Source organism: Dermacentor silvarum, chromosome 5 (genome assembly GCF_013339745.2).
Source record: "Dermacentor silvarum isolate Dsil-2018 chromosome 5, BIME_Dsil_1.4, whole genome shotgun sequence".
Classification (NCBI taxonomy): domain Eukaryota; kingdom Metazoa; phylum Arthropoda; class Arachnida; order Ixodida; family Ixodidae; genus Dermacentor; species Dermacentor silvarum.
Window position 1 is genome coordinate 13,236,164 of NC_051158.1, and position 22,622 is coordinate 13,258,785.

Below are 22,622 nucleotides of genomic sequence, written 5' to 3' on the forward strand. Positions count from 1 at the left end.
CAAACTACAGACCGGCACATTCCCGCACGGCACCCTGCTACACGCCATGTATCCTACGAGCTATACTCACAGATGCGCCTTCTGCTCTGCGCCCAATACCCTCTACCATATGATATGGGAATGTCAACAAAACCCATCGACACCACCCATCACCGGACCAACCGTCGAGCAGTGGGAGGCCCAGCTGACAAGCCCGAGCCCTGAAGACCAGCATCGCCTGGTGCGCAGGGCCAAGATATCGGCTCAGGCCCACGGCATCCTGGACTAGGGACGCCGCCCACCTCGGACGATTTTAGCGTCTGCTCATTTCCCTAAATAAAGTTTATTCCTCCTCCTAACGCCGCACGGCAACGCCTCACCAAGGGGGCGCCGATATATATTTCTAGAATTATGTGGCCATCGCAAGTTTATAACTTGCACTCAGTATGAGAGTTAAGGAGTTGAGGGCTCTTGCTGCTGTTCGTCATGTTTTCCTAAGTATGTCTTTACGGAAACAGGTTCGTCGCACTGCATGCGACTGCAGAGGCACACCGAGTTCATTCAATTAACGACGCTCGCGAGGGTCGTCTGTGAAACGATTTGCCCGTGAGAAATGTTCTATCCCTTTAACGGCCCACTTTCTCTACGTGCAGCACAGACGATCATCGTGTGGCGACTAGCAGTGATAGTGTGTGCAAGTGCGCATACTAACGTAGTGTGACCGTGTGAAGTGGACTCTAAGACCTTTTTGAGCCTCTACTGGCTTCTGTGCAAAACGTCACTATGTATCGATAAGCTTCCCTTTACCCTCTGCGGCGCCCTGCGAGTGGTGTGATTGGGCAGCTCACTGATCTAGGTCATGCTTGTCCGCTGACCTGGATCAGAAATTCGATATGTCGTGTGAATCCGTCTATGTATGTATGTATGTATGTATGTATGTATGTATGTATGTATGTATGTATGTATGTATGTATGTATGTATGTATGTATGTATGTATGTATGTATGTATGTGTGTGTGTGTGTGTGTGTGTGTGTGTGTGTGTGTGTGTGTGTGTGTGTGGTGTGTGTGTGTGTGTGTGTGTGTGTGTGTGTGTGTGTGTGTGTGTGTGTGTGTGTGTGCTGTGTGTGTGTGTGTGGTGTGTGTGTGATTTGCTGCGCCGCACCTGTGGCGGAGAGGGGGAGAGGGGAGGAGGAGAGCGCACACCTGCGTAGGAGAGGGGGAGAGGGGAGGAGGAGAGCGCACACCTGCGTAGGAGAGGGGGAGAGGGGAGGAGGAGAGCGCACACCTGCGTAGGAGAGGAGAATGAGGGAGAGCTGCGCATGCGCAGTATGGGTGCGGACGCCGCAGAACGGACACTGCCCCGAGCATAAGATGCTCTCGCATCTAAAATGACATTCCACTAGAATCGTTATCCCAGCCCTGGGCTCGACAGGGGAATCTGACGGCCTCCGAGAGCATTTGCCTCGTCCGTCGGTGGTTTTGATCGCGTGATGGAAGACGATCTACCGCCACGTGGCTTAATGGCCTTCGCAGCGCTTTTTGCCTGTCCTTTTTGACTAGAAAAACAAAACAAAAAAGTTCAATGTACTAGAAGTTACAGCTTGAGTGACATTGTGAACAAACATTTGGAAGAATTCGGAAGCAATAGTTTTTGTAACTTGTTCGGGCGGTAACTAGCGTATGTAATGCGGTCCTGTACAAAGGGTTTGGGGCGAGAGACCGCATTTTCTTAACTTTTGACTGGTTGCCCGGATGATCTCATTTTGTTCTAGCAACGATGCCCGGATGGTCTCGTGTGAGTTTCCGAATAACGGCCCTGGCTTTTGGCTCGAGGGCACTTGAAGGTCGCCGAAAACGGGAACTAAAAGCATTTTATGCTTACAAAAAAAGACAAGTCTTAACGTGTATGCTGCACCGAGGTGCGTTCCGAGCGAATTTACCGCTTCGTTCTTATACGAAGCGGAGTCTGGCGCCACTCCACTTCAAATTGAGAGAGAAAGGGAGGGGAGGAAATGCGAGGAGGTCAACCAGACGGGCATACAATTTGCTACCCTACACTGGGTGTAAGGGGGAATAGAAAGAAGAAAAGAGGGAGAGAAGGATGACTGCGCGCGCATGATCGGACGCACAGCAGAACTATACAAACGGACACTGAGGTCGGTGCACTTCGAAAGTTTCAGTAGCGCCAGAGTATAGCTTTTTGCGCCAATGACGGATGTACAGTGTAAAAAAAATTACACCATTAAACGCGGTAAAAGGTGTAAATGCGTCAACAGCTCCCACCCTTACGCCTTTTTAAGTGTGAAGGTTTGAGCTATAGACACATTTACACCATTTTTCACCTTTGAGGGTGCAAATTATTTTACACTATGGCGAATAACGTACATTAACTTGGGATAAAATGCACGGACTGAAGTCAAGACCGTAATAGTTGGGATAAAGCGCTATTTTGCATAACGCGATAGCGCTCAAACGAATGTTTTTGCAGTAATTAAAGGCCGCCGTCGGGTGTGCCAGGGTCGACCAGTAGCCGTTTCTCGCTGTCTTTTTGGCGCGAAAACAAATAGAAAGGCGTTCAGTGTCGACGTGGCGGTGCTCCAAGTGGTTCCCAGAAACGAACCCTCAGTGTGAGCTCGCGTTTGAGCGATGAGCCGTCACGTTGGAACTTGCGCGCCGCGCCGACTTGAAGGGGACCCTCTCTCCCTCACCGGGTCAGGTGACAGCACGCATACGCACACGCGTGCGCGCAGGCCACACGCAACATGACGGATAAACGCGGCCCGACGTTAAGGGTGCAACCGCGGAACATTAATCCGAGCCTCGACCGCGGGTGGTTGCTTCACAGAGTACCGCGGGAAAGATTAGAGCGCAACCTGCTCGCTGCAGTGTATAGGCATCGCGCTTATTTTTAACATCGTCGCTCTTGTATATCTGCGACACACCGTGCTGCCCATCGTGTATTGGCGCGTTATGGCAAGTTAGGACAGCCCGGCGCCCCGACGTGACAGAAGCGTTATCGCGGAAGACGAAGCGGCGTCGCGTTGGAGAGTTGCCTCGGCGAGACACGTCTACGAATTCCGGCGGTGCCGGTAGCGGAAGACATCTCAGCTGCCGCGTTGACGAAGTTGACAAGCGCTGTGCACCGCGTTTTGCTGATGAGCGTATGTATGAATCGCACTAGAACAGCGTTTAACGCGAATAGCTGCTAATGCGACGTTGCCAGCTTTTTTTCGCAAAGTAGCAACAGCTACCTGTACTGGACGGTAAGATCGTGATTCCGGCGTGTTCGTTGATGCTTCACTAGGAGGCACTGCGACTGGCTCGAAGACAGAGAATAGAAGGATTGTCCTTAAGAATGTAGAAGCGTCTCCAACCAAAAAGGGAATTTATTGAAACCTAACCTGACATAACCTGTTAGGTTAGGTTAGGTTAGGTTGGGTTGGGTTAAGTTAAGTTAGTTTGGGTTAGATTAGAGTATTCTGATCCTGTGTAATGCTTGCCCTGTGTTCTTTGTGCCTCTCTTGTCTTCGTCCCAGTCGCGCGGCGTTCAAATCACGTATGGTGCACGCATTAGCGAAGACACTAAGGATTGGGGAGTTTAGCGTCCCAGAGCAGCGCACGGTCTATTATGAGTGGATACCTTATATAGGTGGAGGTGCAGGGTTACTTTCGACTACCTGGCGTTCATTTATATGCACCTAAATCTAAATTCCACGATCATTTTCTTGCATTCCGCTCTCATGGGAACGCGCCCACCACGACAGGGAATCGAACCAGCAACCTCGTGCTGTGAAGCAGGATGCCATAGCCTCTGGGCTAACCGCGGCGTGTTAGCGAAAGCTTTAACCGCATATAAAAAGCAGAGTAATGAAAATTGAGAAACGATCACTCTTCGCTTTTTCATTTCATGGAAGATGTCACTCGTGGCACCGAACGTTGGATATTGTATGTGTTATTTCGCAATTGACGAAACTAATTAGAAACTAAAAAGCGTATTTACAAATTTTGGACTGGTTTTTCGTGCAATCGAGTTATTAGACTTCCAAACTTGACGCTTTCTTTTCAATAATTATTTATTGAGCGATTTCCGTGCAAGTTTATGGCTTAAATTATTATTCTACTTCCAACAATCGTTCAAAGTTGCCTTCCTCGCTTGAACACAACAACATGAATTCAAATCGGTCCAGGGGTTGCCTGCTGAGAGCATTTCTGTGTTTCAAATGAATCAGTAGGGAAGTCAAAGTTGGCCGGAGCTAAGTCCACAGCACGACTGGAAAATTAGTGTTAACTTTCGTATCGAGCGACGTCATCATTCTCTGGACCCAGTAGGGAGCCACGAATAGCGTTTTCTAGTAAAGGCACGTTAAGCTCATAGGCAGGCCGCCGTGAAACGTTGCGAGTGCTTTCTGCCTCGTTTACCTATACAGTAATCAATTATGCAAATAAAGGAGGCGTGAGTGTTTCAAACTGCCCTAAATCAACCCGTCCGCGGCTACAATTTCAAGGAATTTCTGCACTTCACCGTTAACGAACAGGCAATCGGATGACAAACGTAAACAGACTTCATTCTCATTAGCAGCCCATCACCAATTCAAATAGGTTAGGCTGGTTCTTCGAACAAATGTTTACTTCAAGAAACACAACGTATGAAGTGAGACTGATTTGTTCACGCCCCCAATGCTATAGGCCCGGGCTAAGGGAGACGCCACATTTAAGGGCTGTGGCATAAGTTTGTACCACCAAGCGTCATTTAATTCAACTGGCCGGAAACTAAGCGTACAAATGTTTTTGCATTCGGTTCATGTATACCGGAACGCGGCCGCCGCCGGTAGGAGTCCAACCCAAGACCTCGATATCATCGTGAATGCCATGGCAACCATAGTGAGTGCAGGCCATGGCGTAGACACGGCCGCTAGATTAAAAAAAAAAAAAGGTCCCTTTTTTTTATCCAGCGGCCGTGGCGTAGACCCATTTCGTGATTCATTCATTCATTCATTCATTCATTCATTCATTCATTCATTCATTCATTCATTCATTCATTCATTCATTGGGTTCAACGCCCCAAAGCAGCCCTGGAACTATGAGGCCCGTAGGAAATTAATACGGGGTTTGGGAAGTATCTCGGCCAACCGCTGTTCTGAGAACGCTGGGCAGTTGTGAGGATAATTTTCTTGCTATTGAGTGAAATGGCACCGAGTCAAACCTGCGCGGTACGGTTCATTATGAGCTGCAACAGGCGAGCTCGGACCCCGCACAACGTAACAGCATCCCATAATCTCAGCCGCGTGAATGACAGACCACACTCTCGGACGAAGCGCTCCTCGAAGGCGACTGAACTGGGCCAACACTTGCGACTGCCAATGACCATTCCTCCACGAGCGTATTCACACTGACTTCATTAATTTTTCCTTTTTTTTTCTTTCTCGTCTATCTTTCCCTCTTTCCACTTCCCAAGTGTAAGGTAGCCGTTGTGTGAGTCAGAATTGCCGCTTAAAAGGCGCACACAAGCCACAGACACGAAAGAAAGCAATGACGATGGCACGGGAGGCAGGGTAGCCACGGGCGATAGGGTAGTCAACCGGGCACGGCCGTGGTTAAAAACCTTCCTGTCAATCCTCCTTCGTGGCTCTCTCTCCCTCTGTTTCTCTCCCTCTATTTCGCTGCGCTAACACAACGTCTCCAGTTGAGTCGGTTATGGCGTTACGCGTCATTTCAAACGGTACATTTGACCTGGCGCATCTAGCGGAAGGTTTAAGGATAAACATTGCTGGAACAGGAGCTGCGCTGCGTGGAGCGTTGTCCGAGTTGAAGAACCAGCACAACTGTTTGTTTCCGCTAACAGTTCCTGTCCACGAACGTTGCCAGTTAAGGAAAGAAATGTGCGGTGTCAGCACCTTCAGACGCTTTCTGGCAATATAGTTAGTGCGGCGCGCCTCGAACTATAACTCACCCACCAGATGCGCTCGTATAACGACCATATATGCTGGCGTTCGCTAACCCGACCACAACGCCAGGCGTCGGCGGTGTGCGGTCAAATAGCCTCCGTATATACGTGTATGTATAAACGTTCTGCAAAACACGACGGACAGGGGATATGCCGCGGAGCCTAGTTTGTTTCGGTGTACGCAAAAGACTATGTTGAACCTGGATATATTGAACCCACATATAACGAATTATTGTGTATAACGTACAGAAGGAAAATCCTCTTGAAAATGTTCGTATAACATTTCTATGTTTTATATCGAATTACCTACATATATATATATATATATATATATATATATATATATATATATATATATATATATATATATATATAACTTCTTTGTGATCCCCTTCAGATTCGATATATCCGGGTTCGACTGTATAGCCGCACCCGCCGGGCGCGTGACTTGCGTGATTTCGACGAGCACTGGTTACCTGAAAGACAATATTAACAATTTGGGGTAAATCTTGATACGTTTCCTGTCGAATCTGTTCAACTGAGGGCCACAGATAGCAAATTGTTCACTGTATTCACGCAGCGATATACGCAAGTATAAGCGCAAATAACACGCGTCGCACTATACCCTCTTGTTCGATCAATTTATTCAAAATAATTTACAGGTTTCCGGGCATATATTTAATAAGGGGTATTAAAGAACGTGAACTTAACGCGCCTAACTGATTGATTCAACGAAATGCCAACGTCAGGGCGCACTTGTATGAGCGCTTTTCAGCCTCCAAGTTTCGGATTTGCGCGCCCAGAGAGCTACATACAATTTGTCACAACAGAACTCCAAAAAAAAATCGCAAAAATAAATACAACTTTTTTTCTTTATCGGATCTACAAGTTGACATGGCATGCACTGAATGCAAAAAGGCACCGACATATAATAGTAAAAAAATATTTAGTTAGCAAAAGAGTAATTTAGCAAAAGTAATTTAGTTTGGTTAATTAGTGTATTAACTGCCACATTTCGCTTGTCTTCTAATCTCCACCAGCGCTGACACTATGAATCCAAAGCAAGCATATATTTAGTTCGGAAAGCCTCTTTTGAAGTTTTACTTCGTCTTCGTTTAAACCTTCAGTATATATATATATATATATATATATATATATATATATATATATACTACAGTTCTATAGTGTATCGACCCATTGTACTGCCTGTGGTATACTGTCTCGTGAAGAAATGCTACGAATCATCCGATCTCCCAGGCACCGGTGCACTGTGCCGATATAGAAGACTATGCAATAAACACGTGTCAGACAGACAACAGATTCAGAGTGGCTGATTGGGGAAAAGAATGTTTCGCACAAGACTTCCGAGCGAGCTCACTAAAGGCCCTGCCGCCGGTAATGATCCATACAGGGCAGGTAATAATGAAAGACGCGTAGGATTACTGCACACACCTGCTATTCTTACATCGCGCCAAACCGTCTTCAACCCCCCCCCCCCCCCCCTCCCACTTTGTTAACAAAAGTTCGACAGGTGTTACTCTTGTAAGACAAGAAGGCGAAAGCCTGCTGCACATTTGGTAATACATGAAGTTACACAATTGGCGCTGGACTTCGTGCAAGACACAACGAGCCGCAATGGGAAGTACACGTGGGGTGCTAAGGCGACATCCTGAACGCCACATGTGAACACTTAGCGTAGTGCCTAGAGTGTAGCATCGTAGTGCACGCACTAGGCCACACCTTTGGTCAGCGAGGTGGCTGCGACGTGACGTGTGCAATCTCGCACGCACTAGGCACACCTTTAGTAGGCGAGAACCGCGGCGCAGCCGTGGCTCCAGGGAAGCATGCTCGTCTTTCATCCCGGAAGTCCAGGTTCGATTCCCACCCAGACCGAAATGTATCAAATTTTATTTTCAAAGCCACTAATTTACTTTGTTTACAGGAACCTCCCTGAGAAATGTGACGTCAGTCCGAGCATATTTTGCGGCGTCGGCCATTTTTTGTCACGGCGCAGTTTCGCCAAGGTCACCACCAAGGGCACCGCCAACATAGACACCTAAGGCTTTCGTCTTACAACTAAGAGTTTGTCTTCCGACAGCCGCCGTCTCATCAATTCGGTGCAGGGCAGCGAAAGCTACCCGTCCCGTCAGCCAAACCACGAATGAGAATCTGCTGCACGTCTCCTGGAAGGAAGCTCGCCCATTGTGCGCCGCTAATCCATCCTCGACTCTTGCATTCAACACGTTTCGAACGAGACGATTAGTGGCGGATGACGAACGAGCGTCGCTTCCGGCTTCAGGTTCTCGTTGACTAACGGGACCTGTAGGCCCTTAAAGCTGGGCTCTCGGATTTCCTGAGGGGAGGATTGTATTGCAGACTGACAAGGTTGTCGTGTCTTCAACTCACTTCTAATCGCCAACACGTTCAAGCCGGTCTGAGGCGACTTCACGTATATATAGTTCTCCCCCATCGCGAGCAAATAGACGGACCACCGTCCGCTGAGCTAATGCTCCAATATTTGTTTCCCTCGGCGCCATTGCTTCCCTGGCAGGGAACACACACACACACCGCCGTGAACGCGATCAGCCGTCTCAGGGACGCAGCCATTTCGAGCGGCAGCGCAAACAAACACGCGCCGCGCCGAACTCGAGCGTGGCCGCCGCAAGGAGCAGAGGAGGAACACTATATGCTCCTGATGCATACGAAGGCTTATAGCTCGGCGCCACCGCAGCTCCGCATAGGCCGCTACCGATGAGCACGTGCTTTCATACAGCGGTAGCAGCGTGTGGTGCCATTTATGGCGCGGATGTGTTCCGGGGTTCTCCAAAAATAATTGGTGTTTAAGAGAAGTTTATTGCAACAAACGTAACTGACTACACCAACTTGGCATCGTGTCTTACCTATATCAGAGCCCTTCAATGCTTATATTCAAACGATCACGCAATAATTTTGATGGTGTGCCGCTCACCATCTTCTATGAGTAAGCAAAAGTAAAAAAAAACACGTCGGATTGACGTCCTCAGATTGACGTTAGATTTCTCAGTGACTGACTACACCAACCCGGCATCGTGGCTTACCTCTATGTAAACGCTCACGCAACCATTTTGATGGTGTGCGGGTGACCGTCGTCTTCTATGAGTAAGCGAATTAGACTAAGCGAATTGAGGGAGGTCAGTCTTTAATGCATCGGCACTTGGGCTTTCGCATTTATGCTGTCTTGGTGGCTAACAAAGAGACCATGTGAATGTTCTTTGTTCACTGATGTACATGCGCACACCGATTTTCTCAATTGCACTTGCGAAATATTTGGCGCCTAGAATTACGTTTAGGTCGAAGTTGTGCACGAAGACACAGGTGGTGAGGGAGCGAACACGAAGTGTTTTTGTATCTTTGTTTGTTTCTGCTGAAATACGAAAGTAACAAAAATTTAGCTTCTGTGTACACCTTTCTTCTGATATAAGCTACGGCCAACTTAACCATAAATACTGCTCTGAAAGCAGACAGCCCTGGAACGCCAACCTAAACAGTCGTCACACCACAAGTCGATCAGGGGACTCCTGAAAGTTTTGCCCTCGAGTGGCCTATTAAAGAGACTGTAGTTCTCGCGGACGTTTCCAACCTCCTCTCTTCTTTTTTACATGCATTTGCTTTATCTCTCCACTATTATTTCTGTCTTTCATTTCGCCCTTACCCTTCCTCCAGTGCCGGGCAACAAGCCGGAATCTCTTCCGGTTAACCTCCTTGTCTTTCCCAACCTATTTTTCTCTCTCTTTCTAACCATAAATATTCTAGTTAATTTGCGACAAGAAGTGCTCAAGGCAGGAGTACTAGACTATCTTTCTTCCCGACTAAATTTAGCGGATTCTCACAATTCACAGGACAAAATAAGTTATATGGGGGACTCTTCTTTCGTGAAGAACGTAGGTGTCACACACACACATTGATAGTCACAGTCAGCACTAGCGTGGACGTTTGTGCGAGTTGGTAATTCATAATGTTTTAGTACAGCGCACACTAAGACGAGACACGCGGTAAAGAATGGCACAGACTCACCGCGCTCTCTGTGTACGATACTTTATTTTGGTGTGCATGTGTCGCTCCTTCTTTTGTTACTTATATGCAGTAGACATACGTAAGTTGACAGTCAATACTGAAGTGTCCCACGTGACTCTATCTTTGGCTTCTAAGATAGATTACATTGTGCCCTGCGTTCATGAAGGCGCGCAACAAGTTGAAACGTTCGACGTCACTGATACTGCGTTAGTGAGGCAGATGAATTTGATCGGTCAGGACACACCAATCGGGGCTTTTACCTAGGCTCCACATCTACCTCCGCTGCACGAGGCCAGACCTGGAGATTTTGGTTCTGCCTGACTGCTTCGTGACCGGCTTTCACCTGCTAAACGCTGGGATAAAACCCCCATTATACTACTTTCTTTAAAAAAAAAAAGTTGCAGACACACTCAAGTCTCCTTAATTACGTGCATTGAATGCGAATGCGAAAGCATTCTGAACATGTCGACTATCTCGACGTCCATGCTGTTTCGACGTCCATGTCATGTGACATTGTCACATGACGTCATCAGTTGGACATGTGACCTTGCAACTTAAGGTTCTTACTTGGTCAGGTTACTATGTCACATGACGCGATCACTTGGCCATGTGCTCGAATTGGGCAATGTCAATTTTAGGGGAGGCCAGGTCAATTTTGGGAGTGGGCCAGGTCGGTTTCGAAAGTGAGTCAACTTAATTTTCGATTTGGACAAAGTCAATTAGTTTGGGTGTGGGCCAGGTGAGTTTTCATGGACATGGAAACGTGGCGTCATCACTTGTTCACGTGGGTTTTGGTACCATCGGATGTTAACGCCGGACGACGGATTTTCCGCTTCATGGGGCATATAATGCTTTCGCATTAGGCTAATACGGTTACGGCGCGATGCACACATGAATGACATCTCGCCTCCATCACAATAGCTTCCATTTTTATAGCCGGCTTGCAGTGTCAGCGTTCACGAATTGTCAGTAGTGGCACGGTATCGCAACGCTTCCACGTACGGTGTCCACCTCTTGGACGAGATCGTTGTAGTGTGCGCGGCGCGGACGATCCCAATATGCGCATGAACTTGCATGCTCACTCACACGTTCGAACCGCCGCGGTTGCTAAGTGGCTTCGGCGTTCAGCTGCCGAGGTCGCTGGTTCGATTCTCAGTCGCATTTAAATGGAGGCGGAAAGCAACAATGTTCGTGCATTGACTTCTGGGGTCTTTATTAATTGCGTGCCAAAACCACGATATGATTACGAGGCAAGCCATATATAGTGTGGGACTCCGGATTAATTTTGACCACCAGGGGATCTTTAACGTGCCCCCAATGCACGGGACATGGGCGTATTTGTATTTCCCCCATCGAAATGCGGTCACCGCGAATCGGGATTCGATCCCGCGACCTCGTGCTTAGCAGCGCAACGCCCCAGCCGCTAAGCCACCGCGGCGAGTCACAGAGCATTGGGTGTACGTTAAAGTGACACTAAAGATAAACTATGAATCAATTTAGACCGACAAAATATAGTTTCAAAACTCTTTTTTTTTCGTTAATTTCGCGGTAAGAGGCTGATTACTAAAGGAAAAAAAATGTAGGCCAAACCTAATTTTTTTTAGTTTCACGCCGAAATCCTATAGCGACGCCACGTCAGTGTGACGTCATTTATTTCAAAGTATTTTCTTCTATTAGGGCCGCTTGTGGCGCAACAGAAATTCTCAGAACTTGCCAATTAAGTTGAGTGTTCCGCTTCTTTAGAATAGAACGTGATCCATCCTAACCAATAAAAAAAATTAACTAGTTCCGAGCAGACGCCATCAAAATTCATGACGTCACCGCAAACTGGTGCGGGAACATCGAGGTGGCTTCACCATCAGTATTTCTTGCTTACAGAGCCTCGTCTCATGGTTAGAGTGGCTTTTACAGCGAAGATGTCTATCGCTAGGGTTCTATGCATTTTTCGTGTCCGTCAGCAGATCTGCGTGTGCAAAAACTCAGCTCTCGACCGCACCCAGACGCGTACAATACCTTTCGCGAGGACGGACACTGCCAGGGAACTTCGTCTGCTTGCACGCAAAACGTCACAAGCTTTATGGAGTTCAAGTGCCTTCAATTGCCGACTTGTATAAGTTGGACCCCTTGCTACGGCTACAACTGCCATCTAGCCTTTCCCGCGGCGAAGCAACCTTGCTGTGCCGCTTGTGGCTGGGAGTGGCGTTCACGAACGCTTACTCACATCGTATGGGAATGGCCGAGAGCCCGATGTGCGACTCCTGTATGTGCGAGGAAACCATCGAGCACCTACTGTGTACCTGTCCTCGCTACGACGTACAACGCCTCTCTCTCAGGACAACTTTAAACCGGCTGGACTCGAGACCGTTCTCTGAGTCAAAGATACTCGGACCTAGGCTACACCCGTCATTGGCACAAAAAGCGTTGCGTGCATTAGTACAGCATTTGAAGTGCATCGGTTTAAGAGATCGCCTATAGTGTCCCTGTACATCGTCCCACGTGTACTCAGTGCTCATTCTCTCCCTATTTTTTCTCTTTCTATTTCCCCTTTCCCTTACCCCTAGTGCAGAGTAGCAAACCGGATGCTCTTCTGGTTGACCCCCCTGCCTTTCCTCTCCTTGGTCTCTCTCTCTCTCTCAGCTCCCGAATTTCATGCAAGATCGCTTCATTCTATGCAATCACTTACATATGCATTTTCAGTAGGTTAGTTATCAATAGGCACCATCAATAGGCTCTCAGATAGATAATAAGGGTTTCTCAAAGATTTCCCGATTTCCCGCTGTGCGACCCACGCCGGCCCTGTGTACGCTCGCACCGCCCACTCTTTGTCGTCGTTCCAAGCGCTTGCGTGCCTAGTTTCCTTCCGCTCTCCCGATGTGGCGGTCCCGTCACGCGTGTCTAGTATCCTTCGGCTCCCCGAGGTGGCGGTAGCCTTCTACGCGAATGTTTGCCGCCGATCAAGACCGTCGATCAAAATAAAAGTGTGTGTGCATGTGTCTTTCTTCGGGATGACCGCCGTCGCCGCTCAAGAGATTAAATTTGCTCTTACTTTTGATCTAAGTTCTGTGTCACCTCTATGTCGTGTGCTAAGCTGCTTCGCTGGTGACCCACCATCGCAGCAGTGGAATGGCGCCCGATTTTTTTTTCTCTTCTTTTTTTTGTAAAAGCGCAATTTACTGATACAGCTCCACTTAATTTTTTCTCTTTAGCGCCCCTTCAAGGACCCCCAGGTCGTCAAATTCAATCCGGCCGCCCTCCCTAGGGAGTCTCAGCCCCAGTGATGCTTCGGGACTTAAACCCCGTCGTTGCCAACACGTGTCAATTCATCACGGCTGTCGATCAACATGGCAACATCAGCATTCCTTATCATGTTTGACGACACAGCGAAAACCCGCCGCGGTTGCTTAGTGGCTGTTGCGCCGTTAATCATCGAGGTAGCGGGATCAAATCCCGGCCACGGCGGCCGCATTACAATGGATGGCGAACTGAAAAAAAAAAAAAAAAAAACGAGAAAAAAACGCCCGTGTACCGTGCATTTGGGTGCCCGCTAATGAACTTCACGTGGTCAAAATGAATCATGGTGTCCCCCACCACGGCGTGCCTCATAATCAGATCGTAGTTTCGGCACGTAAAATATGTTTTTTTTTTCCTTTTAGCAAAGTGATAGACAACAGGTACATATCGGACGAGTGCCGGCTTTAAACCATGAAGTCGCATACAAGTTCGCCTTTTTTCCTACTATGTTCCTGTAGACACAGTTCCTGGAACATCATCGTGAGATGCGCGCTGACTATGACGTAATGAAAAGTTTTGATGGTCCCACGCATACTTCTTGGCAAGACGGGCGCGCTCATTCTTACCAGCCGCACGCGGAAAGCAGCGCTTTCGAAAGATGGGCCTTCGCTGTCTCCATCACTCTTTCTAATTTTTTTGGAAGAAACCCGCCCCCTGTTGCCAAATATTTCAACACACGTCCCACGCGCTGCGAGGACCGGCTGGGAGAAGCGGAGAAAACAGGTGCAGCAATGCGCGAGCGAAGCGGTGGGCAAAAACATTTCCCGGTTCCCCGCGTTCCTGGGTTTCTATTTGTTCAAGGCCGGTAGCCTGGCCACTAAGCCTCTCCCATCGCGAGGTAACTATAGTCGACCTAAGGGAATTCGATACAAGCGATATCGACGAAACCGAATCATACCGCCTGTTTTCAACGAACATTTTCAAAAATGTTTAAAGGTTGCCTGTGGAAGATAGCGCATTTCTAGTTCATGAGGTGGTCTACTCGAAGAGGCGGACATTACTTTGCAAGAAATTTAGGTGCATATTTGACCAAGTAACAAAAATTACTAATCAAGTTTTTAACTAATTACCTTATATGGCCCACATTGCAATTTACAAACTCTAGCCGTGGAGTTCGCACAGGGGATCCAATTGGAACGAATTCTCAGGATGACACCAGTTTCGATATATTTTTTTCCCGAACTCTGCGGAGAAACGCATTGGCGTTTCATTTCGTTTTGTGCTTCCGCTTCGTCCTGTTCTCCTATTCCCCGCCATATCCACCCTACTCGCCATACTGCCCGCCGGGATCATCGGTCGCGTTACTTGCGGCGCGAATATCCCGTGGGCTGCAGCGCTGTTCGTGTGCTCTTCACTGACGCCAGCCCAGCGGATGAACGAGGGGGAATCACGGTAGTAGTGGACTCTGATCTCATGACCGCATTCGCAGCCTCGGAACGTGCATTAACCGATGTCTCCCTCCTGGAAGAAAGGGCAATTGCTAGGGCAATCCTTTCCACCTCTTCTCTCCCTCCTTCTACCTTCAATCATATTCTCACAGACTCCCAGGCAGCTTGTCGGCGTTTTCTTTTCAACACTTTGCATCCTACCACCACGTCCATACTCGAGTCCTTCCTATCATCCACCTCGCATACTTTTCGGTTGGTCTGGGTGCCTGGGCACACAGCGATCCCCGGTAATGAGCGCGCTCACGCGCTGGCCCGAGAACTCTCATACCGAGCCGCTGGGGATCGCTCTGCCATCATCCGACCGCAACCTTTCTCGTACGCATCCCAACTTGCTGAGATACGACTAACTCGGCAACACTACCCCCCACCTGATCCTTCCCTTACTCGCCGACAGGCTGTCTGTTGGCGACAACTACAGACGAATACTTTCCCGACACCCCTTTTCTATTCCTACCTCTACCCCTCCCGTGGTCCAGCTCAATGCCCACACTGCGGTGACCGCCCCACCCTACTGCATATGGTCTGGCTTTGCCAAGACATTCCCCACGTCCATCCCATTCCAAACCCAACCCTCACCTCCTGGGAGGAGCGGCTGACCGACGCGACGGCGACTGGCCAGCAATGGCTGGTCGACCGTGCCGAGGCGGTGGCTGCTACTTATGGGGCCCCGGACTAAGGGCTCCACCTTCGAGGCACAACTGGTCTCCACAATATTTTAATAAAGTTTATTCTTTCTCTCTCGTCCTGTTGTGTTTCTTTCCGATTCTTGCCCTCGTCTTTTTCACGCTGCTTCAAGTTATACCCAAGATGAGCCAGCTCGCCCAAATCATGTTGTTGTTACCACATAAAACGACGTTTTAACGCGATAGCCGCAGAAAACCCGGCGTCTGCGTCCGCGGCCAAGAAAATCATACCGAACCACCCCGACCACACAGGCCCACCGCGTGACGCAAATGCGCTGGTGAACTAATCGAATTTCTCAAAGTAAAATGCGTCAGAAAAATCGTAAAGTACCACGTAACCACAACCTACAGACATGATGCGTAGGACTGTAATTTCAATATACGATAAAACATAATCCACATACTTTACACATTTGTAGATGTAAATACAAAACTCCGCGTCACACACAGCGAACAAGGCTTTATAAGAAGGTAAACAAAAGCAAAAGGTCGCTAGTATCGAGGTATCATATACCCGTGAAAACATTGGGTGAAGGGGAGGAATTGTGATCCTCCACCTGACAGCAGCTCGAACCTACGAAGGAGTGATTCAGACGGGTTTCTCAGAAAGAAAGCCTTCGCAGTCGAAAGACAAATTTGTCCTGGTCCGGGGATCGAATCCCGGGAACAGCGCCCTTCCGAGGCGGTAACTCTACTATCTGAGCTAGCCAGGAGACAGGCACATCTCTCCGCGAGGTCGAATTATTCGACAGCTCGTAGCGCATGGACACTTAATTCTGCTCTGAACACGGAATTCTTGGTACCTGTAAATAAATGTAATCTCAGTGCTGCCGATAAAGTATATCCTATCTATCTATCTATCTATCTATCTATCTATCTATCTATCTATCTATCTATCTATCTATCTATCTATCTATCTATCTATCTATCTATCTATCTATCTATCTATCTATCTATCTATCTATCTATCTATCTATCTATCTATCTATCTATCTATCTATCTATCTATCTATCTATCTATCTATGTGATGTTATTTATTCAAGTAATACCCTAAGCGCCATTTCGAGCATTACACGCGAGAAGGGACATGAAATAAAAGATCACAGTTTCTATCTATCTATCTATCTATCTATCTATCTATCTATCTATCTATCTATCTATCTATCTATCTATCTATCTATCTATCTATCTATCTATCTATCTATCTATCTATCTATCTATCTATCTATCTATCTATCTATCTATCTATCTATCTATCTATCTATCTATCTATCTATCTATCTATCTATCTATCTATCTATATCTATCTAATCTTCGCATGCAACCCTTGTTGTCGATGTGGCCGCGGCCAAAGTGTATGGAGCACCTCCAGGGTCACTGCTCTTCCCACCAAAACACCGCCCTGATTTCATTATTGGCAGCAGTGTATGAAGAACCTGCTTTCGGCGTTGAGCCAACCACGTGGTAGGTGCGTGTGTCATGGCCCAATAAGAAGAGTCCGATGCCTCCGCCACCGGCGAATGAAGCCTCGCGTGTTTTTTTTTTTTTCTTTCTTTTTTTTTTTTTTTTTTTTTTTCCGCGACGCACAGCTTATCTTTGTTGCGAGCGAATCTCGGCGCGCCAAGTCGGTGCCCATGGCAACCGCGAGGCCCGACGAACGCCGGCAGGCCTTTCACCACGTGTCCGTCGGCCGTGCGCGCAAAAGTAAAACCACGACCGCTGGTTAAGCACGGTACAGGCGCCTCATATAAAACAGTGGCTGTGTGGCTTTTCGAACGTAATTAGTGTACTTCATTGCTGACTGCATGCAGTGAGCCGCAGTCATTGCCACCAAAATGTAACGGGCACTTTATAGACAAAGGCAAGAGAGTTGTTTATTATATCGGCCATTGCTGTTGTTACGACACATTCTCAACGCGTCGTTGTTGTTGTTGTTCCTCTGCTGCCTCAAAACATGTCTCGTGACTTGCACCTGCCTTTCACGCTTCGTCTTCCTCGTTCTCTATTCAGGACCGGATCACCAGCCATATCAGCCTCCAAAAACCAGTACGTGCAACACATGCTCGAACAACAGCCCATTTACACTCCCTTTCTTTCTTTCTTTCTTTCTTTCTTTCTTTCTTTCTTTCTTTCTTTCTTTCTTTCTTTCTTTCTTTCTTTCTTTCTTTCTTTATTTATTTATTTTGTGCGCACAGCCACGTACTGGAACAATCTTCCTGCATATGTATCAGCAACGCGCACTTCAGGACCGCCGTCTCGTCTCTCTTTTGTTAACGTCATCGTCATGACCGTAGAACCACCACCTTGCGTATAGTATTTGAGGTTTCATGAATAAATAGATAAATAACTAAATAAGTGAATAAATAACTAAATAAATGATTAAATAAACTTTTCAACTTTTACTTGGACTGTAACAATAATACCGTAGTAATAACTACTGTAACAATAATACCCCGCACCTCCACCACAAAAATGTTACGTAATACGACACGAGGCGTGACTATTTACAGTGTATCTGTACACTGAGGTACACAGCAGCAACCAAAATGGTGGACAGCCCTCACACCAGACAATCCCGTCTTCTTTGTCGTCTGCTCCAGACAGAATGTCTCTCACGGATTGTGTTAGCTTCGTAGCAATATCAGTATTATTGGCATGATGTCAAGCGGATGACGTGGCAGTGACATGATATGAAAAGGTCTGCACTGCAGGAAGAAGAAAGGGTAGCAAATGTGAGGAGTAAAGAACAGAAGATGTGAAGAGAATGTTTGCGCACAAGCGCAAGGTGCCCTGACATCGATTACGCTCTCTCATACAGTTCCGATGCTTTCAGAAAACGCGCCGGTGCTTTTAAACACGGTGTTTCCTACAAAATTTACTAGAGGGAACTGTGCCGCTTCGATCGTTAAGCCACCATGAGAATGATGGGTAGTACATGGATTTGTCTCATCTTCGGGCTTGTGGATTCAGACGTTCTAGTGGCTTCGTTTATGACACTTTATCTGGGCCTAAATTGGCCTAAATTTCAAAGTAATTTATACTTTTTTGATGCAGAGGGTAATAAGACACTGCAAGCACGCATAATCGCTGCTAACTGCAGTGGTTCCGCTTTGTCCATGCGTCCGTGGCGCAATGTTTTCAATATCTGGTTTCTGTGCCATAGGTCCTGTGTTCGAATCTTGCCGTCGGACAATTTTAGTAATATTTATTTAATTTATTTGTAACGCAGTATTTTCCTTAAAATGATCACCTTGCAAAGTCGCGAAGCCATTTAATGCCAGAAGGACGAAGTTTAGACAAATCCGTGTACTGCCCACCATTCGCGTGCTGGCTGAACTGCCCTACTTGCCGCTCCCGTGATGTGTTCCTCCGCGAGGCTACAAAAATATTTCGTACTTCAAACTTTTCCTGTTACCTAAATAAGGCGGTAACCACAAAAAATAACATTATAAGCGCATAATTTTATACGTTTTCACTCGTCTGTTATAGTGGGACGTACAACTACCAGTACAGTCGTATCAAGTACGACGCCATTTTGAAAAGATCATGACGACGATTCTGTTTGCTTCTGCGATTGGCTGGCGGAGTAACACAAACCCGCGCGGTCCTTGTGACTTTGTTGCCAACTGCTGCTTTTTAAAGTTCTATCCTACTATAGTCATCATCATCAGCCTATATTTATGTCCACTGCAGGACGAAGGCCTCTCGCTACGATCTCCAATTACCCCTGTCTTGCGCTAACTGATTCCAACTTGCACCTGCTCCTACTTTGTAATTGTATGAAATTCCATGCTTTAAAAGGTAACTTATCGCAAGTGCAGCTGCCTAAAATGTGACAACGCAGGTGACGCAAGTGTTGGGTGCGTGATTTATGCCAGTGGTGGGGTTCCTTAGGGACGGCTCAACATAGCGATAAGCAGACAAGGCAGCATACCGGTCTAATTAATGCGCTGTTCGTTCATACGCAGCACGTTTGACGCACTGTAATCGCAGCGCTAACGAGCATCTCGCATGCAATTTTTTTTCTTTCATATTTTGCTGGCTTTCCTTAGGCGTAGAAAAAAAATTATCTAGCAAGTAGCAAGATAGACGCTGCTGAATTTGATATTCTCTAGAACGCGCTACAACCTTTTCGTTGTTGGTATTGCTCTAAAGTTAACGATTGCAAAGTTGGTCAATTATCCTTCACTAATTATGTGATTACGTAGAATGCAAAAAAGTTGTGTGACTTGCTCCGCACAATAGCCAAGAACATGCATTGCCGCGCCCTCTAAAAGTGATTCGGCATACATTTAAAACTTGGCCAAAGTTAGCTGGCACGCCCGGTAAAGTGAGGTGGCTAAAGCATTTGCGGTTATAGGCTGGAGCCGGCTGGCAGATGACAAGGGTAACTGTAGATACCGGGGAGATGAACTGCAACTGATGATGGCGGTAATTATTATTATTTTTTATCGAGGAGATGACGCGCAGATACGGTGTCGGCTCACAGGGGAAGAAACTGTATTTTCTTCCTGTGTGAGTTATCTTGCTTTTCTGTGCTAATTTTTCCTCGTCAGCAATGACTGAGACCGGTATGCTAGCGTCTCCGTAGACACTGACGCCAAAGTTCGCTGTTGAAAATTTTGTAGGAAAAAAAAACCCTATGGTCGTTCCCACTCCAGGGTTGGGTCATTGCAAATCGCAGAGTGAACACCCAACTCTTTCCCAAACAACTATGCACCGTCTATAGCCAACTCTGTGCGTTGCATCGAAAGATACAGGTCGCGTCAACCAAACAGAATGGAGAACCCTAAGTGCTCCTACAACGCCGACTCAATGGAAACGCCACGGAAAGATTAGTAGCGCGCAATGGGCGAGGAACCTCCCTTCTTTTGAAACATGCAGCCTCTTCGTGTTTCTGATTGGCTTCCGCGAGCCTCACCTTTCGCTTCACTGCACGGAATTGTTGAGACGGAAGCAAAACCGCTTTAAAATCGGCTGCGCCACTAACTGCGCTGGAACGCGCGCTTGCATATGCCTCCCAAGGTCACGCATCAACTGCACAGTCATTCCTCCGAGCTGCAAGTGTACGGTGTCGCCAACTGGGCGCCCATGGCCACTTTTCTTTCCTGATTATGCTCGTGTTTTGCTGCTGAGCCGAGAAAAGAGCGATCGCAATTCGGTCACGTGACACAAGCCGACATGTTCTTTTGTTTCTTTCTCTCAAAACGCGTCCGCTCTAACTAGAAGCATGTTTTCTGGCACGAGTCCTTGAGCCCGCATACCAAGAACCAACGGCCAGCTGTCGCAAAGTAGTTCGTACTCTATATAGCGCTTTGTAGAGAGACAGGCGCTAGCCAATCCTAACAACGAGCGTATTAATAGCGAAGGGAGCTGGCCAATGGAAAAAGGTTCTTACGATAGAAAAACAACTTGCGAATTCGGGCCTCACAGTAGCTCGAGCCGTGTATATATAGTTCAGCATCATCCTACAATAAAATAAAGAAAAGTGAAATTCAGGACTTATTGCGAGATTTAGCTATGACAGCGCCTAATAATGGCGACATTCAAAATGTTGGTCGTCCTTTGGAATTCGTTTTCTATAAATGAGCTCTAGGTTTACGGGGCAATAAATATATACAGAAGGGGATGTCAAGGTGAAATAGCCGTAGGCAGGTATGAGCATTTCGCAGCAGTACGTGCAATAATAAAAAAAAAAGAAACAAAAGTGAATTCTTTCACAAGAGTGTTCTCTCTCTCTCTCTTCTCAAGCAGCATAGCTAGGTCGAACACATCGCCGTTACTATTCGCTGACAGGACCCGAAAGTGGTCGATCAATGCTGCTTCACTGCGATCACGCCAGCGTTAAAGAGCTTCATTCAACGCCAGACGCACGTGGAGCATCCAATCCACATGTGTTCCATCTTATGCCAACGAATAATCGACCTGTTGCACTCGAAGTGCAGGTAATATCCGGGGCTAACTTATTCGGCGATCAAGTTACCAGTGTGGTTCAGCGCGGATACATCCGCTACAAGCGGGACCACCTTTAGCGCAACCGAGTTATATATACATGTATGCATACGCCGTCAGTGAGTCCCAGAGCGAGCGCCTTGCGAACTCAGTGGCTATACAACTTGTAAATTGCAGCCTTTCAACGGTAATCACTTAAAGCTTAATTAGTGCAGTTTCGATATTTATTAATCCCTTGCTCGTAATGATTTCTCGTGCAAGTTGTCGCGCAATAAAGACCGACGAAACTTTTCGAAGCACGTGGTGCACTAACATTGCGCGAGTTTCTTTTTTCAAGCCGTAGCAACAACAACAACGACGACAACGTGCAGAATATCGTACCTGCAGGAGTCGTAATCCGGATGACGTCTCTTCAGAGAACCCACTGTACTGCTTGCACTCGCCGCCCCAGTCCGGGCCACCCACAAAAAACACAACACCGCCGGACCACGACTCCGGTCCCAACCGCGACTTTCCGGGTGCGCCGTTTCAATCCTACTCCGAGGACCCCGGGCTGCTCATTTTTGCAAGAGCCCACCGCGCTGTTGGCAGCTGTTTCTCGGCTTCGGCTGAAAAGAAGTTAAAAAGGATCCAAAGCGAAAGGCGAGGGGCGAGCGACAATGACGACTGGCGCCACCTTCCGGAGTGACGAGAAAATTTAGACCGTCACTGCCCCGGCCTCCACGTGCTGGCCATGGGGTCTGCGAAACCGTGGTCGAAGCCGCCGACGCGAGGTCCCGAAGAGCCAAGGATGCGGCTGCCTTGCGCGCACACACGAGTTCTCGCTCGGTTTCCGCCGTATACCAACCGTGTACTCTGGAGGTCGAACTATATAAGGTCCCTATTATAGCGAATTGCGAACTAACGATATCCTCGCTACATCGAAGTGCTCGTACTGTTGTTTGTTGTTGTGTGATGAGAGAGACAGAATAAAGGGGAAATGCACGGAGGTTAACCAGAGGAGAAGATCCGGTTTGCTACCCTACACTGGGGGGAGAGGGGAGGGGGAGGTAATGTGACAGGAAAGTAGAGATAGAGAAAGGGAGCACAGATACACAATCACAGTTGGTCACTGTCACCGCATACAATCACTGCACAGCACAGTACCATTTGTATTGTGTATTGAGTTTACACATATACATATGGACGAGGTAGGAAAAAAATAAAAAAACAGCCTGGAAGCAGCCTGATGAATTCCTACTCCGCCAAAAAAATAAAAAAATAAAAACG

At 47.5% G+C, this 22,622-nt stretch overlaps 1 protein-coding gene across 1 annotated transcript in view; it reads right to left on the reverse strand.

Annotated features, from left to right (window-relative positions):
• Nucleotides 1-21,950, reverse strand: part of LOC119452890 (uncharacterized) — a 62,417-nt gene extending 40,467 nt beyond the window's left edge. The window contains exon 1 of the mRNA XM_037714841.2: nt 21,735-21,950. The gene's annotated coding sequence lies outside the window, so the exon portion shown is untranslated. The remainder of the gene's footprint in view (nt 1-21,734) is intronic.
• Between the last annotated feature and the right edge of the window lie 672 nt (nt 21,951-22,622).